This window comes from Bactrocera oleae, chromosome 6 (genome assembly GCF_042242935.1).
Source record: "Bactrocera oleae isolate idBacOlea1 chromosome 6, idBacOlea1, whole genome shotgun sequence".
Taxonomy (NCBI): domain Eukaryota; kingdom Metazoa; phylum Arthropoda; class Insecta; order Diptera; family Tephritidae; genus Bactrocera; species Bactrocera oleae.
The window spans coordinates 31,058,754-31,078,667 of NC_091540.1; the positions used below are offsets into that span (position 1 = coordinate 31,058,754).

At 32.3% G+C, this 19,914-nt stretch overlaps 1 protein-coding gene across 1 annotated transcript in view; it reads left to right on the plus strand.

Moving 5' to 3' along the window:
* Positions 1–280: 280 nt before the first annotated feature.
* LOC106620706 (protein I'm not dead yet) overlaps positions 281–19,914 on the plus strand; it is a 36,625-nt gene continuing 16,991 nt past the window's right edge. Inside the window, exon 1 of the mRNA XM_070112055.1 lies at positions 281–682. The gene's annotated coding sequence lies outside the window, so the exon portion shown is untranslated. The remainder of the gene's footprint in view (positions 683–19,914) is intronic.

The window sequence follows — 19,914 nt, forward strand, 5'->3', positions numbered from 1 at the left end:
GTATAGGTATTTTTTAATAAATATGTAGATATGTATATATGTATGCCGGTTTCAAGTACAAATATTCATACACAAATATTCCTGTACAAAAACAAACAGAATCATAACGTTATCAAAGTGACTCGAATATATGTACTTACGTACTTATACTATATGTAAGTATGTATTTTTTCTTTTGCAGCTCTCTTGTGAGAAATTTTCGCGCACTCTCGAAGCAACAGCAGTGACAGCTGACAGCAAATGCCGCGTTAATGTCATACCTCCACTGCTGGTTACACCAGTGCCACCAGTTAGTACTTTGCTAACTGTCATCGCCTTCGCAGTCGTTGATATTGGTGCCGACAACGAATCACCGCCACCATCGGCCAACTCGTCCGCGTCCGTTGTCTACCTGTACTTTTATTACGATTATTATTGCACTCAACACTCAAAAGATTTAATTATAGGGACATTTTCTTGTTTGCATTTTTCTATTCAAGTGGTTTAAAAGAGTGAAGCATTTTCATTGCTTTATTTTGGAGCATTCTGCGTTGCCACTGAAGTGAACGAAATTTTCATATTTCCTCTTTCCAAAATTTTAGTAAAATTGCATTTCCTTGTTTTCCAAGTTGGTCGAAATATTGTGAAAAAGTGCAGTGATATTTGTGGAGTACACATTCGTTAGCATCAATACCTACGCGACGTAAGTATAATTTGCAGGGACAAATGCTTAATATCATGACTAGTAAAGTTAAAGAAAACGTGCAGTTGATCTATAAAAATGTGTAAAAAGCTGTTCTTAGCTATGGGATGTGCTTCTTGGCCGCCCAGACAGTGTTGAATGTAAAATAATGTATATGGCAATAAATTCTTATTTGATGAAACAAAAGAAATACATTGCTGAGCATTTTCAACAAAACAAATATATGCATACATATTTACATATGTGTCTACATAGCAAGTATGGGAAGTTTTGATCAGATGCCATAGTTTATGTGTTATAATGTGTTGTAATTAATTGATATGACTATTCTTATTTTAATTGAAATATTACTTTGCATTTGTATCCTCTATTTATCTGAATGAATCATATAATGTGGCACGTGTATGCAGGCACATAACCACACAAATAATTATTTATGCATATCTATACATACCTATACTTGCATATCGTAAAAATTGATATACATATGTATATATATGAATATATGTATGTACATACATAGACCTACACCCAAATATACAGTAAAGAGACTTAGCAGCACATACTATAGAATACTTTGAATTCCGTTAAGTGCTTCCATAGCAAATGGATAAGTAATATGTGTGCATGTTAGTAAAAAGAATATACCTTTAGATTTAATAAGTTCATCCAACTGGTTACTACTCTATATTATTACAAATTTTTGTAAGCAAATACAGCAGAGATCGTTAATGTTTATATTTGTACATTTGTACATACACACTATGCAACATAATTATACACGCCTCAAACCACATACGTAAATTCTGGAAAAAAGTTATTAGAAAATTAAAAATTATACATCTTATTTACTATGTTTAAACATAGCAAAAGCAAAATCTTAGGAGTTGAGTTCCAGATTACAATTCGTTTATGCGATATATATTATTATCTTTTCATTAAGTAACCCAATTCAGTTATGTTGAAACTTTCTATCACGTTGGAATGTTAAATGTGTACTGAAATCAAACCGGAATACTGTAGCAAGTGTTATGAAGCTGAGGTAAATTTTGCATATGACATTGATATTTCAAGCCAGATTGCCAAGTCGTATTAGATCTGCTGGATATAATGGAAAACCCCTATTAGAGAGCCTTTTGTTTTGAAAAACATCAAAAACTTAAGCTTAAATGGGCACGAAAAAAAGCCACGTGGACTTTGAGAAAATGGAATGGAAAAAAATAACTTGGTCTGATGAAACCAAAATCATGTTATTAGACTCTGACAGCATTAAAGACCTGGAAGAAGCAAGGCGGAGGCGGACTGCTTGCCCCCTACGGTAAAACATAGCAGAGGTGAAATTTTAAGTTAACCAAATTTATAGATGGTATTATGAACAACAACTCGTCTCAAGTGTGAACGATATGGGCCTTTCAGAGTCATTTACGGTTCTACATGGTGAAAATCCGAAACATATACCCAAATCTGTCACCCAGCGGCTTTGACAAAAGCGAATCATTTGAAAAAAGAAGTTGCAAAACAAACGTCATTAAATATTGCTCATCTGAAACAAATTATACTTCGGGAGTGGAGCAATATTTCATCGGACTTCTTAAAAAAACTCGTGAAATCAACGCTTAGGCCCTGTGAAGCCATAATTAAAACAAAAGGAGGACATACGCGGTATTAATGAGATGATGTGAATAATTTTGTTGCAATGCAATCTCTATCGTGAATTATATTGATTTAATTTATTTTAAAAACAGATCCTTAGAAATATAGTTATTTTCTTCATTATAATGAAGTTAATAAAATGCAGTGCGCTTAACTTTTCTAAATGTTGCTGTTACAAAGTTATTTCTTAAACTGTGCTATCAACATACATACATACATATATAGGGTTGTAAATAGTAATGTTACAGAGTGTACTTACTTACAATTCTCCGATTATATTGAAAAGCGTTCTGCGGCGATTCGTGGGGTAGCGATACGCAAAAGTATTTAAGTTCATATATACTATCTATTTGCATATGTATGTATAATAAAAGTATCCCTGCAAGAAACTGCTGATGGGTTCACCAACACATTCACATATATTATGTCAGTACTGGCAGTCATATGAACAGTAAAATGACTGTCAATATTAACGATTTTTCCAAAAGCAAATTCTGTATACGTCGAAAAGAGACTGCATTTTCAAAGAAGTTTCGAGAAGTTGTGAAATACCTACATTCATCTATAGGTGTTATTTCGTGCGATAAACCAAAAGTGTTTTGTGCTCCTGTGCAAAAACTCTTTTTGTGTTAAAAAAACAAATAAATAACGAAGGAGTTTTCAAATATATATAATATACGTAAGTTATTAAGTTTCAAATAAAATTATATCTTTAGTTAATTTTCATTTTTATTTATACATTTTTAAATTTCTAAATGTTCATGAACTGGAGAAATACGTACAGCAGAGCTTTTGAGCAGGAACAAGCATGGAATTAAGTGAAAATTTCTTTTCATAATTTATTATTTAATTATATTTTTGTTACACTCTCTTTTTTATATTTATGTATATTATTATAACCAATTTATTTAAAAGTTTGGAATTTATTAAAGAAATAAAAAATATATTATCTACTGCGCAAAACATTTTTTTACTTGTGATAGCGTTTCAGTCATAACTGACAATTTTCAGTTATGATGGATTTATGGTCAGCAATGTCTCAGAAAAAGACATGAGAGTGAACAGTATAGATATATAGTGAATCAATTCCGAATACCTATGTGTTAAAGAGAGATGCAAACTCACACACATGCGTTTGTTTACATCAGTTTTTGTACAAGGCTCTCAAGAAAATGATAGAAACATTGTTCTGCGCGCTGACAAAATCTTTTCAGCTGTGATGACTGTCACTGTTCTTGTAGGGATAGTACAAACGTTAGCAGTTACGCATAATACATACAGTTGCCAGGCAAGTAGAAGATCATGGTGTGAATCCATGAACTGTGTAAAGAAAACTACTCCAGTATTCGTTGAACTTGCTTTGTTTCAGAGTTTAATTTTTTTTAATTTGTATAATTTTAATCGTTCATTGTGAACTCTAGTGCAATACTTGGTAAACATTTTGTACTTATTAATTTTAGCTCCATTCGTTCCATTGACAGGCATAATTTTATACAATAATTCGTTCCCGTAACTTACAGGGATCGATATCAAGGTCAAAAGCCGCTGAAGCGCTGACTTAGTATTTTATTAAAGCTTTTTAGTGATATTATTTTTTAAATTTTACAATACATATAGCTATATAATAAAAAATAACAGCGAGCGGTACAACACTTTAAAATATTATTTTGCATTAAAGTATGCTCAAGTATTTGCACACGTAATTTTAAACTTAAAGTGGCCTTAGACTTTTGTAGTATTTTGAACATTTGTCTTATAGGTACTATCATCCAACTTATTATTTTTTTCAATTATTGATCTTATTAGTAATGTGACTGTCATAAGCATACTCAATTACGGCAAGACTCATCATTAATTTACTTTATACATACATATGTACTTATATATGTAGGTTATTGAATCCTTGAAAAATATTCTGAAGAATTGTAGCCAATCTGTTATCTGTTTTAATAATTACACTGCTGTTTCAATATTTATCAGCAATAAACGGAATTATTAAGTATTAAAAAATTATTTTCTTAACGGTGGCGTAAAAGCGTTCGAAAACCACTGAGGTTAAACAGTGGATTAAATGGTTCTATAAAACCTTTCATACAATTAAATAAGAGCAGCTAAATTTGCAATTGGAAAATAAATATTGATGCAAATGTGTAGTGTTTTTGACATCAACTGTTTGTATAAAATTATAATATATATATGTTTTATATAAACATACTACGTATATTTACATACATTATATGGTTGCAAAGATTCAAGGTAACTGATTACATTTAGACATTTTGAAAATATTACTGATAATTCAGTCAAAAGTTTTATATCGCGAAAAAGCCAGTTTTTGACATTTGACCCGAGTAAACTTTTTCTATCTTATCTAACGTTGAGAAGTTTTAGTATGAACAAATTTTATTGGTCGTTCACTAAGTAATTTCGTTTTTTTAGTGCAATTTAAACACAATTTTTTTATTCTGTAAAACATTTTATGAAATTATATATTCTTTATTTTGATCCAATACCTTTTGCCATCTTTCGGGCAAGGGATTAATTACACGCTTACAAAATGTTTGATCCTTGCAGACAAAAAACTGTTCTAAGAGGTTTTTTACGTCTTAATTTGACGTGAAGGTTCTCTTATCGATCCATCGAAAAAATGGTGGGTGTGGTAGCATATCCCATTCAAGCTGCAAAACCTTTTGGCGAAACATCAAACTTGTATGAAGTCTCACTTTATGCTGATAAAAACTTACTCTTTTGTTTGAGTGAATCACTCAATTTGTAAAAGCTCATAATAATCGATTCTTTTGAAACAGACAACATAACATTGTTTTGGTGACTATCGGCCTTCGAAGTGGTTTGAACTGGTTCATCCTTTTTAGACCATGATTTCTTCATGCGCTTCACATTATTGTAAACAACTCATTTTTCGTCGCCAGTAACAATGCGCTTCAAAAAGAACATGAGGAACTCATATCGATATTAATCCTAGACTTTTCAATCTCTCGAGTTGTTATTCGACGATTTGCATCGACCAACGACTTTAACATATTTTATTCACAGCGGCTTCAAGATGCCTTCCAGGACGTGGTGTATCCTCATTATCGTAATTGCCGGAACGAAATTTCGCAAACCAATTTTGGCATTGTCGTTCGGTAAACACATCTTCTCCTTACACATCACATAATTTTCGCCTTACTTGAAGTGCATTTTTACCTTTTTGATAATAAAGCAGTAAAATATGCCGAATATGATGTTTTCGATCTTCCATATTTGATAGAGCACCAAACAAAAACTATTTCAAAGAATTTAGGAAAAATTTTTACAAACAAGCCATGCTATATCGGCTGCTCAAATATATAACAGTAAAGCGGTTAAGCATGAAGTTGGCTGCGAATAAATTCAATATGATCAGCTGTTGTCATCATACAAAATTACTTAGCGAACGACCCAATAAATTGACCCGACTATTGTAGTAGTGCTTTGCTTATACTTTTATATTATATACTCTTATACTCGTACAAGTATAATCATTATACTTTAAGATCAATTATGTATTTCGAGCAAATTATGATAATTCAATAGCTATTAGGGTAGGTTTAGGTAAGGAACTGTCCATCAACAATACTTCGGGTGCATATTTCAACGAAAACATAGCAAGCATTAGTGTTTAAAAATACATAAGTATGTATAGTTCAGACGTTGAACTTCAGTCGCGGTTAATTATATTCGCAAAGGAACTCAAACCTTTACAGTGCTTTATACATACATACATATGTACATAACAGGGCACAGCTTAAAGTATTGATGTGTTTGAATATTGATCCCTTAACAAAATGTTCATGAAGATTTTTAATGCACATACAATAATGAACGGTTTAATACAAACAAATGTGTAATTACCGCATACTTCATTCGAATTCACTATCAGAACCTCATCACTTTTTTTGTATATTCTTTATCAATTTTGTTTTATAAAAATAAAAAGTAAAGGATTGTAGTGTAATTACAGTACACAGCATCTGTTTGAGTGGATCTGTACATAATGCATACATATACATATATGTATGTATGTAGTGCATGCATACTACAGTTGCCTTCTTGATATTTATATTTAGTAAGGTTCCATGGATATGTACATTCCTGTACACATTATGCATACGTACAAATAACCGCTCAAATACATTCAGTGGAGAGCTATACTGGTCGGATGTTTGTCTAAATTCAACGTAATATGCAAAGTAGTCAATAATTGTTCAATTTGCTTCAAATTTTTATTTATTTCTTTAAACGTAAAGTAAAACAAGTAAGGAAGGGCTAAGTTCGGATGTAACCGAACATTTTATACTCTCGCAAAGTCAAATGGTATACTCGTTTGAAATTTCTTTGTGGATTGACTGATATTTTCGGTGAAAGGTCAACTATAGGCACTGGGGTCCACATCTTTAGCACTTAGGGGCTTGAACAGTTTTGGTTCGATTTAGACAATTTTTGGTCACAAGGTGGCATACTTTAAACGTATTATTCACGCAAAGTTTTACCCCGATATAATCATTATTGCTTGATATGCATAGTGGAAAGTGAAAGAATCAGATAGAATTGAAAATGGTGTTATATGTGCCACGCCCCATTAGTGCTTGATTTATCGGGGTTTTAGTAGTTTTTAACCGTACCGTTATATGGGGAGTGGGCGGAGTTGCCACCCGATTTCACCCATTTTCACACTGTAGGTAAAGGTTCTAAAACATTTGATTCCAGTGAATTTTGTTATTATTGCATTAGCGGTTTAGGAGATATGCACATTAAACCTATTAGGGACGGGACCACGCCCACTTAAAAAAAAATTTTAACTGCAGATGCCCCTCCCTAATGTGATCCTTTATACCAAATAAGAGTCTTGTATCTTGTTGTGGAGCTTAGTTATGGCAATTTATTTGTTTTTGAATAATGGCGTTTTGTGGGCGTGGCAGTGGTCCGATTACGCCCATCTGCAATACCAACCGTCTCACGGTATCAAGAAACATGTCAACCAAGTTTCATAAAGATATCTCAATTTTTACTCAAGTTACAGCTTGCACGGACGGACAGACAGTCACCCGGATTTCAACTCGTCTCTTCATCCTGATCATTTATATATATATAACCCTATATCTAACTCGATTAGTTTTAGGTGATACAAACAACCGTTAGGTGAACAAAACTATTATACTCTGTAGCAACAGGTTGCGAGAGTATAACAAAAAATAAAAAAGGCAGTATAAACCAATAGTTCATTAGAAAAGCAAACGAAACTCATGCGTCATTTTATCATTTCATCATTTTAATAAAAGATTTACTGTTATTTTTCCGAAGAAGACAATGAATTTTTAGTTTAGTTTAAGAATTTTAAGTATCGTACTAAAGAGCGTCGTTCGTACATTGTCAATTGTGCTATTTTTTTTAAGAATTAAGTTTTGGAAAAATGGAGACAATTTCAAAGGATTTAGAAAACCGTATCGTTTTGTTATCTCAAAATAAAAAACCATCCAGGGAAAATTAACCCATAAGAAGACTACTTAAGTCATTAACAAGCCAGCAAAGTGGATATCAAATTGAACAATTATTAAGATTTTTGTAGCATCTTACGTTGAATTTTGACTAACATCCGACCAGTATTGCTCGCCTCTACTTGTACAATATATTGCATACTGTTTCTAAAGAAAACTTACGGCTTACATATGTATGTACTTATATACATAAATAGTATAATTCTTAACCCAATAATTTGCCTTCACTTTGCAGATGTACAGAACCTTAAGTAGAACGCTCGTAAAATACTGGTTTCGCTTTTTATTTTGTGTTTAAGCACTTTTTTGGAATATTATTGTCATGAAATTTAATCATTAACGCTGAGCGTATCAAATCAATAATGATGAAATAGGGAAGCATTATCTCCCATGAATGTCACTCACTTCTGTTGTCATATGAGCCCAGAGGTACTCTCATAAGGTTGATGACACATTTGCTTCCATATCCATGGTGTTGATTGTCCCATTAGACAATTGTATAATTTAAGATAAAATATACTTTCTATGTACGTATATACATGAATCATCTTAAAATACATTAAACGGCCAGATTTCATCCAATATAGCATAATTACGCAATTCAATATTCGTTATTACGCCACACATTAATTTGTTGAGACAGATATCAGTATTTTATCTACCTTAGTTATTTATAGAGATGTTCTTTTTGATTTCATTATCTTTAAGGAACGAAAAATATGAGAGATTTTGCGTAGTTTTACGGAAGAAAGTTGTATAGTTCTGACTGCAAACTTTCTTAATAGAACTTTTAAACCTAATATAATTGCAATAATTCTATAGATAATTGTTTTTTGTTTTGCAATTTGAATAAAAAAATCTAAACCTACATTTGTCTATATTGAGAAATATTTTTTAGTTTATTTGCTAATTTTATGTGTTTTTTTAATTAAATTGCGTGATGACCTACCAGTGAAATAAATTAGACGAGCCGTTTGCAAACAAAATAAATTTAATATAATTTCGGGTGTAATCGAACTTTTCATACTTTTGCAACTTGCAAGGATCAAATATGGGAAAATTTCTTTAATTAATTAATTTTATAAATATATGTAAAACTTACATACTGATCGACATATTGAGCACTGTATTTGTTAGAATAACGAATTTCATTATATTGTACATACTTATTTGGTATATGAGAGTTAGGGCATTAAACTATAGTATGTCAATATTATCCGTTCAATTAATTTTGTTAAGATATCCTACATATGACCGCTATACGGTATTAAGTCAATCAGAAGTTTGGAAATCTTATATTAGGTATATGAGAAATAGGGGTAGTATTGAACAGCTTTTATCTATTTTTGCCATTACCACAGAAAAAGATGATGTGTGAGTTTCATTAAGGTACTTCACATACCATCACAAAAATGCGGGATAAAGTCAACCGGATGTTTTAAAATCCTGATATTGGTTATATGGCGGCTAGGGCAAGTTTTAAACCGATTTTATCCATTCTATCCATAAAGATACATTGTCATAAGAAAAATAAGCTCTTTTAATTTCATTAAGATAACTCGCATATTGCCCGATATTTGTGGTATAAAGTTAGCCGGAAGTTCGAAAAAATTTCAAATAGGTATATGGGGACTAAGGAAATTATTGATCAGGCATATTGATATAAGATAAAGATTCAATTTGAGTTTCTATAACATATCCCACAGATTGATAGGTATTTTTGATAAAAAGTTCGTAATAGGAGTTGGGGTCCATATATTCGATACCTAGGGGCTTAAACAGTTTCAGTTCGATTTGGAAAATTTTGGATCATAAGCTGGCATCATTCGTGCACGGTTTTATCCCGACACATTTATTGGTGTTTGATTTGCGTACTGGAAAAAAAAAGAATCAGATGGAATTTAAAGTTGTGTTATATAGGAAGTGGGTGCGGTTATAAACCGAAGTCACCTATTTTCGTACTATGACATAGGAATGACAAAGGAATGTTATGTTATGAATATAATTTAAATCGGTCGAGCGGGTCCCGAGATATTTAATTTCATCTAAAAGTGGGGGGTGCCACGCTCATCGTCCAATTTCGACCGCGGCTCCTATAAAGTCCTCTCATACCATCCTGAGGGTAAAATTTAATATCTCTTGCGGATTTCATTCATTTGTAAAGTGTTGATAGAGATGCATAAGGGATTTGTCCTGAGCGAATTTGGTTATTTTAGCTTGAATGGTTTCGGAGATATGAACATTAAACCTCTTATAACCCACAGTTCTCTAACTTAATTTATTGCTTAGTTATGTCATTTTATAGGTTTGTGTTTAATGGCGTTTTGTGGGCGTGGCAACTCGTTCTTCCTTTTTTACCAAGAAACACGTCTATCAAGTTGCATTGCTATATCTCCATTTTTACTTACGTTACAGCTTGTACAGAGAGACGGACCTTATATCTATCTCGATTAGTTTTAGGTGATACAAACAACCGTTAGGTGAACAAAACTGTTATACTCGCAAGGTAAAGTGATATACGGGATTTTCGTATATATTTTAATTAATACACACACCGCACAATCCCCCGATCGCAATCCAATTGAGAATTCGTGGGCAATATTAAAAAGACGATTGGGAAAATATGAGAGAGCACTTGAGAACAAAGACGAGCTATGGCAAAAACGTGTTAAAAACGTTATTAAAAGTAAAGGACTCTGGACTAAGTACTAAAAACACACAAAACTGAGAAAATAAGTATCTCTTAAGTTTCTTACTTATTATCTGTTTATATTTTAGTTTTTAAGTTATTTGGAAAACATTTCTTTACAAAATAATTAAAGAATAAAACACTCAAAATTTCATTGAATTTGGTTGGGTTTAGTGTTCTTGTACAGCTTTAAAATAAAATGTTTTTGTGGTTTTGCTCGGTACTGTATGTATCTCTGTATACTTCTTAGTTTTAAAGTCTTCGTAATCATCTGTAAAGAAATTAATTTACAATCTTATCAATGAATGCGTTGGCCGCATAATTAAAAGTCTTGAAAATAAAATACTTTGCTGTGTTAGCAACAATAGAAAAAATTGATTTATTAATATTTCGCCGAATTTATTATTGATTGCGTATGAGGTGATATTTCAATCACCAAAAATTTGCATGCACAACCTTTAAAAACTTTAAAAAATGCACGTGCTCAACTTTATTGCATAATACTTTGCGCGTAGAATTAATGAAGAAGATAATAAATTAAATTTCAAATGATTTTTTTCTTATCTCGTAATTTTATCAAAAAGAATTTATTAAATGGAGTGAGATATTTCTATGTTTGTTTGTTGTCTAATTTATTTTTAAAAGACTTTGGAAGAACGCTTTTGATCGGCATGACGGTGGCAATATTGCTTCTTAATTAAGGTATGATATAAATAAGAAGGCAATTCTCAATCTAAATTTTTCTACTGACTCGTTATCAATCAATAGTTTCTTCACATCGGTGAAAAGGTTAACACATTCTAAACATTTACTGGTCATACCATTATATTGATTTAGAATTTTTCGATTCTACAAAAAGTACAGACATTGGAAGGCAATGTTATTATTTTTCAATCTGCAGTCAATCTGTCTTAATTTTATTTCATAATAAGTGAAATAATATATGAAATTAATCATAACATTTCCGCTCGGTGTGCGCACTGCTCCATTAATAATTTGTGCTTTATCTCAATGGTATAATAATCCATCTAAAAGTAGCAGTTGGAGCCCAATTTGAAGAAAGAAAATTCTCACTTCGTAATTTTTATTTAATATAGTATGAACACATGCAAAATGCTTAGTATGGACTTCATTGATTTACGAAACTTAATTCCGGGCTTTTTTATACGTTTTTATCGTTTGTTAGCACAGCAATGTTTGCATGTTAAAAGGTAAGTACTCGGCAGATAAAAGTTACTACCAATGGCATGGTTTCAATTAGTAATTGTTTAACTTTTGAAGTGACTTGAAATTGCTCATTACAATTCTGTTACCAATGACCAGTATAAAGTTCAGATTTCGTATGAAGTAAACGTATGTATGTACATGTATATATAATATAATTCAATATAAATATTTTTGTAGCTCCATAAAGAAATATGAATATTTTATATTTTTGTATAAACATATGTTTGTACGTGTGTATATGTATATACTGCCAACAGACAGCAGGCATTTTAAATTCTTTCAAAAGCAATCAAAAATGTCGTGCCATAAAAGCACTCAGTTGGTTTTTAAATTTTAATGATTATTAAAGAGGTCGCAATTGAGACTGATAACTGAACTGAATTGCATATATGCCATATGTCTATAAATACTAATATTTGTTTGTGTCTTCGTCGGTATGCGCTGCCGTTCATCTGATTTCGAACACTTTATTTGTATAATAATATAATAAAACTTTGATTATGCTATATAATGTTATTATATATATATTACTATATAAAATTCATCCCTAGTTATTGGTATACATTTTTTATTGCCCAACTATCATTATTATTTTTGGGGGATTTGACCCCAAAACCACCCCGTCGATCCGCCACTCTAGTAGATCAAAAAAAGATCGTTAATTTCGTGAGACTGTAGATCTCTTACTAAATAAGGTATGAAAGTAAAAGAAATTTATGTGAACGATTGATCGCTAAGATTGGCGCAAAATTATATAATTAACACATGTAAGGACTTGCTAAGTTCGGATGTAACCGAAAATTTTATAACCTTCCAATTTGCGCTATTATCAGAAAAACATTCTCTCCGAACTTCTATTGTGTTATATGGAACGGAGGCGTGGTTATAGTCTGAATTCGCTAACTTTCACATTGTGACATAGGAATGTCAGGATAGTGTTAGTTACCGAATTCGGTTGATAAATTGATTCCGGAGATACGTGATTTCACCTAAATGTGGGCGGCGCCATGCTCATCGTCCAATTTTCTCTTTGGATTCTATAAAACTCCCTTGTACCATCCCGAGTGTGTGAGGTTATAATCCGATTTCACCTATTTTAACAATGTCGCAAGATGTGTCGAAATAATTTATTCTGTGCATATTTGGTTGATAAAGATTGAATTATTTGGCCGTTTATAAGTTTTCTATTAATAGCATATTGTGGGCGTGGCAGTGGTCCGATTACACCCACAAAAAATACAATACAATACTTCTTATAGTGGCTAGGAACATGTATAATAAGTTTCATCAAGCTATCTTAATTTTTACTGAAGTTTCAGCTTGCACGGACGGATAGAGAGACAGACAGTCACCCGGACTTCAACTCGTCTCGTCATCTTGATCATTTATATACATATATAACTCTATATCTATCTCGATTAGTTTTAGGATGCTTTAAGCATTTAGCTGCATAGTTTTAAGGTTATTTTTTTTTGCAGGGCCTATCAAACTGTGTGTGGTAGAAATGGATGAGTAACCACATACTAAATTTAGTTAAAATTGATCAGGTGGTTCCTGAGATACATATAAGATTTCTCCTATTGGTGGGCGGTGCCACGCCCGTTGTTCAATTTTTATACCTACTCCTGTAAAACTCCTCTGCACCATCCTGTCTGTGAAATTTAATATTTGTGGCGCCTTTATTCAGTGAGTTATCGCATTTTTAGAAGTTTTAAACATAACCGTTATGTGGAGAGTGGGCGTGGTTATAATCTGATTTTACCGCTTTTCACAGTGTAGTAAGAAGTACTACAAAGACTTCCTCTCAGCAAATTTGGAAGATATGTAGATTAGACGATTATGAGCTCGGAGCCAGCAGCTTTATTTTAGTACCGTGATCCCCTGTACCAAAAAAAAATTCGGTATCTAAGTTTAGTGCTTAGTTATGGCCTTTTTTTTACGTTTTCGTTTAATGGCGTGGCAGTGATCCTATTACGTCCATCTGCAATGCCGACCTCTCTTAGGTGTAAATGAAGCAAGTTTCATACTCAATTTTTACTCAAGTTATCGCTTGCACAGACAGAAGTTACAAACATCCAGAAGAAGCTAATAAAAGCGTTTTAAAAAAGAGACCAATTATGGTTACAATTAAAAGCTGGAGAGCGTTTCTTAGAGGTGTCTACCAACCAATTTTTCGGAGTACCAAGCGAAAAAATTCGGTTTTTTACCCACCCTAATGTACATATCTATACTTAACTATGTAAATACATATGTTTTCTGTCGATTTAGTTGCCCTTTTAAAATTTACAATAAAGTTATCATTTTTTATTATGATTTATCGTACGAGCTCACACTGACAAAACAACACGATTCGAACACAGAAAAATTCAGGTTAATTGAGCTGTCAATAATATGTCGAAATACTACTAGTGCGATACCTCACTAACTAAATACGTCAGAAGTATAAAATTTCACATCCTATATGATACGGATGGGCTTCATATCATCGCATATCAAAGTTGAACAATGACCTTGGCCACGCCTACCTCTATGTGAAATTCAATATCTTAGGAATTACTAAACCAATTTTAACCAAATTTGGTGTGTACCAATTTTTTCACGTTCCTATATTACGGTGATCGGACTACAATCATATATAACAATTTTAAATTCATCTGATTCTTTCAATTTACAGTATATAAATCGAGAGCCACAAATACTGCCTTCTAAGTATTTCATCCTACGCAATACCAAACTGGATAAAATCGGGTCAACATATTCCTTAGGTCACATATCCCTATATTAAAGTTTATAACTTCCGGTTGGTTTTACACCGTGTATTATGATCAATATGTATGATATCGTAACAAAATTAAGTAAACGTATAATATTTAATATACTTAAATTTAATGCTAAAAATGTGTGAAACCGGTCCACGAATTACCTCATATAATGATTTATGTTGCTCTAGCAAAATTTAATGCAAAATATGCCAGTCAGTGTGTGGATTAACTTCACGAAATTGGGTGAAAACATGCTCTCGATCCTAGAGTGATGTCCAACGTTAATGCAATCAGTTAGAGGTTCCCTTAGCCCCAATATACGAAATATAGTGATTTAGACTAATTTTTACTTTCCATCTGACTTACAGCGTTTATGTTGGTCAATATGTGTGATATTTTAGTGAAATAAAGTAGATAATTTTTCATAAAAATTATGTGGTTTAGCGTGAATATGAATGAAATTGGTCTAGATGGTCTGAACCTCATATACTCTTTTCTCTTATATTCCATACATTAAATGTAACCCCTTTGATTAAGTTTATATTATATCATATAAAAATATCTCATTTGAGTTAATTAGTTTGATTTTAATATAGGGTGATTCATTTCGAGGTTCCTTACTTTTCTAAAGAAAAAAACACAGAAAATTCAGATTTAATGGGGAATGGTTATTATCATACGAAAGAACATTCTTTGACATTTATTTTTTGAAGAGTATATCTTTTAAATATTGGCCGCGGCTACGTCTCAGATGGTCCATCCGTTGAGTCCAATTTTCGATGACTCGCGTGATGTTTTGCTCCAAGGCCTGCATCGAAGTGGGATTTTCCGCATAGACCTTAGACACATCCCTAGGCAAAAGTCCAATCGACCGGCACCAAATGTGAAATTATCTACTCATCGAAGTGTTCTCTCAATAAATCCATTGATTGATGCGATGTATGGGAAGTGGCGCCGTCTTGTTAAAACCAAATGTCCCCAAGATCACGAGCTTCAATTTCAGGCATCAAATAATCGGTTATCAATGCGCGATAATGGTCGCCATTGACGGTTATATGGATAAAATGGCAGCTCTTGAATCTAGAGCGAAGCGATGTCGCTTGGCAAGGTCGAGCGGCTTAGGTTCTCGTACAAGCTGTATTTTGTACGCTTTCAATTTAACACCTCGACGTAAAATGCGCCAAGTCGTTGCATACGTCAGTCCGAGTTGCTGCAAACTCTACTCTCTACGGTCTTCGTGTACAGTCTTAGCTATGGCCGCTATATTCTATTCACTACGTGCTGGACGTTGTCTATTCGGTAAAATATTTTCCAATCATGAAAGCTGGGTCTCAAGATGGGTGATGGTGATGGCAGTAGGCCGATTACGTTGACCATAAGTTGAGCGAAGCACGCGAAACATATTCTCAAAGAACGTGAATTTTCGTAATAAAGTTGAACGATTTTTAAACGATGTTCAGACGTAAGTCTTTCCATGATGAAATACCAAACAATACTGAACAAAAATAACATGAAAGCTTGACTCGACTTAAGTGTGATCTGTCAAAAAAAGGCTATTGAAGAACGCACCTCTACTTGGATAATGAATATTTGAATTATAAATATTGCAGACAAGCAAAATGAAAAATTCTTACGGAACATTTTCTAATAAAAAATTTTTCAACACCTGAAAGAATTTCCCAACTCTGATCTTTACAAAATTGTTTGGTTACACCCGAACTTAAATAGTCCTTTCTTACTTATGTTGACTATGTTTTAAATGAATATTGTTCAAAAAGTACATAACTGACAATTTCTCTTTGCATTTCGCAGCTATTGGTTTTCGTTTTCGTAAATATAATACAATATAATAACCCAACGATTACCCTCCTCTCAACAGCTAAGATTTAAAATTATGTTATAATAAATTGTTACAATTTTATTTATAAAGACAAAGCAATATAGTCTTTTACATTTTAAAAAGTGAGTCAGATAAATTAAATAAAGGTTCGTTAAGTTCAAAATATTATATGATCTACAAGATTTTAACAGTAAAGAACAGACAAGAGAAAAGAACTGCAAACTGTTCCACTCAGGCCAAATTCCAATATAGGCCTAACCAAAGTTGTATAAAAAAATATGTTAGTAACGTACGGATCTCTAAATTTTTTAGACCAGCGTTTAACAAAACAAAGAATACCTTTTGCTTTCAAAACCGTGGTATCAATATGAAGAATAAAATTAAGTTTAGGGCCCATAGTAAATCCCAAATCAGCAAAGTTAAAAACTTGCTCTGGTCTATAGTTTTTTAGTACATAGGGAGAGGAGTGCACAAATCTACGGGAAAAGCACATCGTTTAAATTTTTTGAAATTTACATTACGATTTTGAGATAACGTTGATCCATTTCTATCACAACAAGCAACCAAATTGTTTAATTGCATCTAAAAGAGTATCATAAATATCACTCGTTGTGTTCTAATATAAATATAAGAATGTCCATTGAAGAAATCTTGGATGAAAGCTAAGAAGATCAAGTTTATGTACAGAATGTATGAGGACAAAAAATTTATGAAGAAATCGATAAAGTTAATTGGTCTGCGATGTTAGCTTAAAAAGTTTAGGTATTGCTGATAGTTTTGCATTACTCCTAAAGTTTTCAATATATGACCTAAATCCACTTTTATGCTTATATAAATGACTGTTTACATATTAATGGAAATATTCCTTATTTAAGTGAGGAATTAAATATCCTTTTCAAAGGCAAGTAGATATGTATATTTGATTAATTAATTAAAAGATTTATTTAAATTAATAAGGCATACATATACAACAGAAATAGCTGGAGCGTTAGTTGAAGTATTCAGACTTCGGATTCTTTACTTTATTTATGTAAATGTTATATTGTTTTTTGTAGGTCTGAATACTGCCAACGCAATGCAGAATATTGAATAAAAATTAAGATATCTTGATGAAACATGGTACACATGTTCCATATAACCACCATAAGAACTTTGGTATTATAGATGAGCATAATCGGACCACTGCGATGCCCACAAACCGTCATTAATCGAAAACACATAAAATGCCATAACTGAGCCTTAATTAAGGTATAAACCTGTAAGTTGGTACGGGGAATTGCATTGGGGAGAGCCATCTATGATTGAAAAAAATTGTTTAAAGTGCCCATGTACCCGCCATCTTACAAGAATATAGAATACATATTTTTGACTCTTCCTTCGACAGTGTGAAAATGAATGAAATCGGATGATAACCTGGCCCCTCCCCATTTAACGGTTTTGTTAAAAACTACTAAAAGTGCGATAAATCAATAACTGAATGCGCCAGAGACATTAAACTTTACATCCAGGATGTTACAGGAGCCGATGGGCATGGTACTGCCCTCAATTATGTGAATCACATATTTCCGGAACTACTTGACCAATTCGGTATATAACATTATCCTGACGATCCTATGTTACAAATGGGCGAAACCGGACTACAATCACGCCTACTTCCCATTAAGCCATTTCCAGTTTACAAATCAAGCACCAAAGAACAGGTACACCATCTCAATTCAAAATTTCATAAAAATTCAAAATCAAAATCAGACCATAACTGTTAAACCCCCCAGTTACCGAATATGGTTAGCTGGTGCTAACTTTTTAACGGAAATACAGGACAGGTTCTTCTAAATGCCATTTTTTTTAATTTGTAAGAACATAATCACCACTTCTTAGTGCTTACAGTTATATTTTAAATAATAGGATCTAATCCTAGTTTATATCGTAAATTTACAAGCTTCAAAACCTTAAAATATTATAAAAATTTCACCAAATAAATTCAATATTATTTTAACTTACACTGAACAAATTTTATTTGCATTATTTGTGTAACCGCGGCTGCTGGCACAAATTTAGTTAATACTCTATGAATTTACTATTTCCAAGTTTCATTGATTAACTGAAGCTATAATTAAATTTCAGTTATTACTAAAATAAACAAAAATACACGCAAAAACTTACATATAAAATAATTCAATGCATTACTTTTATTTTTTTTAATGTATATCGAATTACATTTTATTTTATATAATTTTTAAACATTTTGGACCGCAAATGACCTCCATGCTCAGCCACGTATGTATATGCGACACCTAATTAATTTTTATTATCGATTTAATAGACTGCTTCAATTCAGTCAGCTTTCTGGGTTATGTTTTTTAGCCCTTATGCTTGACATATCCCCATAAAAAAGTCTGGTGCAGTCAAGTAAGGTGCCCTTGGGGCCCAGCGGAAAGTGGAATTTCTTGATATTAATTTGTTTTCAAATTTACGTTGGAGCTCCGCAATAATCGGTTTGGTTATGTGTGCAGTTATTCCATCTTGCTGGAACCAAACGCTATTGAAAGGGATACATCTTCGACACAGTTCTGGGTAAAAGAACGTATTCAACATCTTTAAATAACGGCGTCCATTGACAGTTCCTGTTACACCGTTTTCTTCAAAGAAGTATGGCCTAACAATACACCTTGATGAAACTGCGCACCACACAGTGACTCGTTCTGTCTAGTGAATTATTTCTCGATTTTATTCACTCAATATACGGCAATTCTGTTTGTTTAGATTTCCGTTTAGATCAAAATGGGTCTCTTTAGACATAAGCAAACAATTTATCAAGTTATTGTCTTCTTCGGCCATTTTAATCCTTTTTTGGCAAAATTCGTGGTGAATAGGCAAATCTAGAGGGTTTAACCGGCTTGTTATTTGAACTTTGTACGGAAGCAGGTTTAAATCATCATGAATTATCCGTTGTAATGACCGTCTGCTAACTCCTAATTGCGCCGATAAGTTGCGAGTTAAAACTCTTGAATTTGCCGGCATGGTACCGCTGGACTATCCAAACCTGCTTTCGGTATCCCAAGCAGTCATTTTTAAAAACTTAAATAAAAGCCTGCCAAATAAAAAAAACGTAAGTGGATTACTCACACAGAAAAAAAGTTATTACGGCTTGCTTTTGTAGCACGATTCGTGAACCATCCTCTATTAATAAATAAAAACTTTTTATTAAGTAACTCGCCAACTATAAATACAATTATATAATAATATTTAGTATATAAAATAGACCCCCTTATTTCACAAATTTTATTTTGTAAATTTATTTCAAAATAATTCTAGTGATATAATAATACTAAATAAACTATTAATAACTAAAAAAAATCTATAATTGAAATAATTATTAAATTACAGAATGAAAAAAATGAAATTAATGAATAGGAATTTAATTAATATAACAATTTTATATATTGTTTAATATATTACATTTATAAAAGATTAAATTTATTTATAAATATTCAATCAAATATATTTGTAATACTCTCGCAACA